We start from the raw sequence: 6,572 nt of genomic DNA, 5'->3' as shown, positions 1-6,572 counted from the left end.
TTCTTTTCTTGCAGCAACTTCTTTCTAAGCTCTTGCGAGTTACTCCTTACTATAATTTGCTCTATTAACCTGTCTTCTAGATCTCCAAATTCACAAGTTGAAGCTAATTTCTTTAACCTCGTTACAAAAGAATCTATTGCCTCACCTGATTCCTGTGATGCTTCTATGAACTGATAACATTCAAAGTATTTATTTGCTTGAGGAGCAAAATAATTTGCAAGCCCTTCAATTGCGTCCTGCAATGAATCACCTGTTAGATTCAAAGTACTGAATACATCCTGAACTTCTAAACCTGCAGTATGAAGTAACAAAGCCTTCTGCTGCTTTTCGTTTATTTTCCCTAGTGCTTCTAAATAAATTTGGAAGCTGCCTATCCACTTTTTCCATCTTGTACCCACTGATTTAGGATCATCACCGATGCTAAAGCTGTCTAACCTTTGGACATCTATCGGCATGTTTGCTGTGATACTAAGAAGTTTATGCTAGGCTAGGAATTTGGAATTTTTTTTTTTCTACCATGTAGGCTACACTTGCATAGACATACCTTTTGCACTTTTACTCTCTAAACCAAACCTTTTTTTTTTATTGTGTTGACGCTCCTGACTTGGCACAGCGCTGCTTGGTTTGAGTGTGATGAAGGCATCTAGCCTAGGTAATTGAGATTCTTCATTTTCGTGTAGACTTGTCCGATTGGGGTCGTTGTCTTCTTGGCTAGGAGATTAGGCGTAGGCTATAGGCTCCATTTGGCTGCTACGAGTTCGTCACCTGCGTTGCCAATGTTTTGTGTCATTATTTTGGGTCTGCTTTAGTTATATGACCCATATGACAATTCTTCACTCTTACCTGTAGGTAGAGGGAAAGATGGTGTTTTAGTATTGGAGGTAATATTCCATTTCTCGTTGCCAATGTTTTTCGTCATTATTTTGGGTCTGCTTTAGTTATATGACCCATACGACAATTCTTCACTCTTACCTGTAGGTAGAGGGAAAGATGGTGTTTTAGTATTGGAGGTAATATTCCATTTCTCGTCGCCGAGGTTCGGGATGAAGGGGCGATATAAAGCAATATCTTCTTGCTTGTGTTTATTGGCTAAAAACTACATTGAAGAAGGCGGGTAGTTGAATATACAAAATACAATAAGCGTATATAATAGAATCATAACAAACATATGAGCATCGGAGCTCTATACACAATAAGGAATCATATCCTGCATACATGAGGTAGAATTTATAAGATCGAAGCAACACAGTGCAATAGCTCTGAACTGAACGTGTCTACGGAGCTAAAATTTCCCGAGCTCATTACATAACGTCTTGCATACATAGCAGGTATTTTATTGAATGCCTTCTCAAGGTCTATAAAAGCATTGTACCAGCAAACACAGATATATTGGACCAATTCTGGATTATTGAGAATATCCGACTATACTAACGGATTATGGAATAACTGAATTGGACCATTGAGCATGTCCAGTTATCTTCAAGTGTATTTTTCTGTAACTTTCTATTGTAATGCAGCATTGACTGAACCCCTCCCTCCCATTAAAGCAAATGCTGTTCACCAGTCATAATAGTTGTTTGTAATATCTGATGAAGAAAAATTTCAACAAATGCACTGTTAGTTTGTTTCTATTGTAATTACCATGAATGAATATCTGATATAGACATTTACCATCAGCATTTCCTTCCAGTCATTTGGTTTTACTTCCCCGTATATTAACATTAAATAGTTCAGTTTCTCTTTTGCCTCCTGTATGCCAAGTAATTTTAACAGTTTGATGAGCACTTTTAGAGAGAGAGTGTTCGTCCCCTCTCTCCATCTTGTCCAAATCCCATCCTTCATTTTGATCACATCACTATGATTCATATACAAGCATTAAACTGCAAATGTTCTTTATTAATAATCTAATTCTCTCTACCTCGAAAATAATATATTTTCATATATGTTAATTGATAGGGAATTTTTTCGTTGATGATAATTTTGTCTAGTCGATTCGAACCAGTGTAAAAAGAAGAAATCAGAACTGTAGTGAGGCCCCAACCAAACAGGCCAACTTAAGTGAGGTATAAATTGATAACAACTCCCATCATGTATATGTGTATATGTCATTCCTCCATATTTGACACTTGGAGGTGTGTGAATTGCACCTGGGCAGAGATGCCAGGTGGATGGCATCAGGTTTCACTAGTGGGTCAGGAATGTGCCCCATGTTAAGGGTAGGGGTGGCATGCTGACATGGTGTTGGTATGTACTTCAGGTGATGGCGATTCCTTTTAGTTATTCTACTGCTACCATGTACCCAAATAAGATATTGCCTATTGGATATTTTTCTATTACAATTGCTGAACAATCCCATGTTTTGCTTTCTGTGCCCTGCATAAGACCCTTATTATCCTACACGTAAATATGGTAGTTGGTTATTGTGCCGGTCATACATTAATTGTTTCTCTCTCTCCATACTTACCATTGCTTTCTCTTGTTCTCTTAATGTCGTCATCCAGTAGCTATCCAGCAGATAGTATTCCTCTGTCATGTGGACAGAATCCTGTAGTTGTCTCCCTAACGCTGTGCTGGCAATTTGTCAGTGTCCCTAAAGAGTGTATGTTCCTCTGCTGCATGAGAGCTCTGGTTGCTGTATCTGTATCAAGACTTCCATCTCTCCTTTCACATTATCCCTGATTATGTTTGGGAGAGTGAACTGCCACTTCTGCTTGTCCATTTGACTGAGGGCAGTGTGCTGATGAGATATGAAGTTTCATCCCCGTCTGTAAAAATCTAATACCTGAGCGCTTGTTAGGTTCGGCAGAAAAGATTCTTGTTGTTGGGAGGGTGCATGAACATTGAGTGTGTCACATTTAGTTCTTTGAAAATTTAAGTTCCCTTGTATCCCAGGGCAATACACAGACTGCCATGCCTTATGTAGCATCAAATGCACACATTGGTGCCCTGAGTGCAGAATGCTCACCACTTTACCTCTTGAAATCACTTGGCACCACAAGACAAATATCTTCTGTGTAGGGATGTGGTATTTCCCGAGGTGGCATACTCTACTACTCATTTGGAACACTCAACCTGATGAACATTATTAACCACATGATTAGGAAAATTAGGATCAACCAGCCTTAATGCCTTACATGCACCCAATGATAAGAATAATTTCTGCGTTTCTCAACAAAATACATAGTCTTATCTGTTGACTTGCCCCCACAGTGGATAGCGACCTTACAACTCCCAAACACCTTCATCTATCCCCCTGCTGTTTGCTGCAATCATATGCTCGAATTACATAACTTGTTTACTGTGACCCAGTAATACATACATCTGGCCCAGTATCTGCAATGGCTTCCAATGCATGGGATTTATTCACACTACTACATAACACATGACCTTTTGACACTGGTTGATGCAACTCCATTATGAAGTATCCATTCCTGCCCTTTTACCACCTCAAATAAAGCAGGTTGCACATGTCTTGAATGATGTTTACTCGTATCTCTGACATGCAATATCGTTGTTTCTGGGACACCTTTGCCAGATGCACAAGTTGATTTAACAATTTCTCGGTCGACAAAACGTTTGCAGCAGGTAGCAAACTGACCGCTTTTCCAACAGTTATGACATTTAACATTACCTGCTGGACAATTCTGTCTGCCTTGAATGTGCATGAAAGCACAAAATTAACACCTTTGCTTGAGACTTACATTTCTCCTGAATGTTTCATCTTTCTTTTTCTTGTACAGTATATGTGGTTGTCACTGCTGCCATGCCATTGAGCGGTGGCATCGGCATGTACCCAATCCCTTATGTGTCATCAGGTACTTCTACTTCGTCGAAAACATTTGGCTCCCCTTGCCTATAGAATGAGGGCAGCCTGCCACACACTCATGCTGTCTCCTCGAATGGTTGGTACTTCACCATAAGCTTGCAGAGATTTTCATATTTTCCAGAGTTGCTTAGAATGTCTTGTTTCAACCTTGCATTGTGTAGGTCACTCACTATTTTATATAGTAATATATATACTCCCACAAATCATTTTCATAAGTAGAACAAATTAACTCACAGTCTATTGTATCTTGCTGACACAGGTGAATGTAATCCTTTGCAGATTCATCTGCTTGATTCCTACAAAAGAACCTGTCCCGTAAAACGGCCTTGTTCACATTGTTCATAGTAATGTTCTAAATAGCCTTAAATGCATCATCTACTTTTAGAGATGCCCATCATTCTTTGGAAAACTGGTTATCAATGATGCTTCTTAACTGAGGTTCAGCCAATCTTCCACCAGTCTTCTCCATTCTTTGAAGGCATCCATTGTCATGAAATATTTGCATTCTCGGGGAAATAGGTGTTCCATGTGTTCATCTGCATGGTGTGTTTCCCATGTTGTACAGGATATAGTCTTCCAATTAATTGCCTCTGTAATTGCCCTGAAGAATTGCCCTGGATTCAGTCCCAAGTCCCTCAGGAGTTGCCAAACTGGGGTGGGTGGCCCTTGCTATTCTCCAGGTAACCCCAGGTGAATGCCTTGCAAATCTGTGTATTGTATTGTGAGGACTAGAGATTAAGACAGGTAGCTGGGATACTGATGATTTATTTACAGACAAACTGGGTTGACATAGACAGGTGCAGACGGTTAAGTAGTACAGACTCGCACCACAAACAGAAATGACTCTTGAGACAGTAGATTTGTGTTTTCTCACAGACATACATTTAGATATATTAAGGTGTACGAATAATAGAATTGCATGTGTTATACATTGGCGGAAAGGCCACGAAACGCTTTTATCGTATGGAAGTAAGAACAACGCGACTTGATGATTGGATACAATGAAAATAGGGGAAAGGCGTTGTCCTTACAAATACTCCGCCCCAAGACAATGATTATGGAGTAATTATTGGATGACAATCTTGGAGGCAGGGGGCGACCCCGTGTCCTTGTGACACTTGTTGTGGGGCGTCATCGAGTGTAGAGTCCTTTGGTTTTGCTTACTGACAGGATGCCTTCCCTGGCGGTAGCCTGGTGGGTTCTACTGTACGCCGGGGCGACCAAGACTGCGAGATAGAGAGCTGCATTGTGTGTGGTGGTGGAGTGGGACGGGCCGTGGGGATCCCCAGGTGCGGCAACGGTGTAGGTTGGGCTAGGAAGCCCCCAGCGCGGCAGCGCCGTACCACGGGCAGAGCGGAACCACAGGTGAACAGCGGCGTCAGCAGGTCGAGGAAACCCACAGGTAGCGGCGTCGGTCTCAGGGGAGGCCGACAGGCGTGGCAGCGGTGTTGGTGGGCCGAGGAGGACTACACACAGCAGTCGGAAAGGGTGAGCAGGTCCACAGGTGTAGCATTGACGTCAGGAAGGCTGAGCGAGCCCCAGGAGCAACGGCAGCATTGAGGGTTCAGGTCCCCCGGTGTAGCAACGGCGTCAGCAGTTAGGGGAGGCCCACATGTGTGGTAGTGATTTCGGGTGGGTAAAGCACATCCCTGGGTGTAGCAGCTGTGCCGGCAGGCAGGGGAGGTTGCCTGGGGACTCGCAAGTGCAGCAATGGCGCCGGGGGAAGAACCGAGGAGGCCCGCAGGTTCGGCGGGTCGAAAAGATATCTGGCCTCCCCCAGGTGAGGCAAAGGAGGCCGTGACGTCGGATGGATGTTTCTGAACCGCTGCCTGATTTTTGTGTTGGCTGACCAGCACCCAGCTACCCGTCCTCGAAAAATAAACGCCAAAACACGCTGGGAAGCAGTGCCGTGATTAGTCCGTTAATGGCGTTGGTGTCGTCCTCGCAATGGAGTTTTCAGAGACCTTAAACTGTGGCGCCGTATTGAGTCCGTTAAAGGTTCTCTGAAGGTGAGCGGCCGTATTAGTCCGTTAAAGGCTGGGCCTAAACCGCTGTGTCACCAACTCCGGGAGGTCACCAGATGTGAGGACCAGAGATTAAGACAGGTAACTGGGATACTGATGATTTATTCACAGACAAACTGGGTTGACATAGACAGGTACGGACAGATAAGTAGTACAGACTTGCACCGCGAACAGAAATGACGGAGACAGTAGATTTTTTTTTCTTACAGACATACATTTAGATATATTAAGGCGTACGAATAATGGAATTGCATGTGTTGTACATCGGCGGAAAGGCCGCGGAACGCTCTATTGGATGGAAGTAAGAACAACGCGACTTGATGATTGGATACAATGAAAATAGGGAAAAAACGTTGTCCTTACACGTGTCATAGATCAGTCCGGATCACTGCTATGTAGGATGGTAATGATATATGGGGCTTTTGTCTGCAAGACAGTTTATTAATTAAGACTAAGTGCCACTAGGGGTACACGATAAATGAGGGACAACGGTTTCCTGTTGAAAGGTTGGTGGACAAACACTGGTAGTTTACTTCATATAGCAATTGCATAAGCAGTGCCTTACAATGAATAACATAATCTTACATAGATTAAATCTGATGTCTAATGGAAATTAATACACAATATTTACAGCATTCAAAAATATTCTTAGAATTTTTTTGGGTTGATTACAGTTTAGTTGCCCGGGCCGCGTAACACCATTTTGCCCGGTCTTTAATCAC

Source organism: Macrobrachium nipponense, chromosome 1 (assembly GCF_015104395.2).
Source record: "Macrobrachium nipponense isolate FS-2020 chromosome 1, ASM1510439v2, whole genome shotgun sequence".
Classification (NCBI taxonomy): Eukaryota; Metazoa; Arthropoda; class Malacostraca; order Decapoda; family Palaemonidae; genus Macrobrachium; species Macrobrachium nipponense.
Note: the sequence above shows the minus strand (reverse complement) of the source record.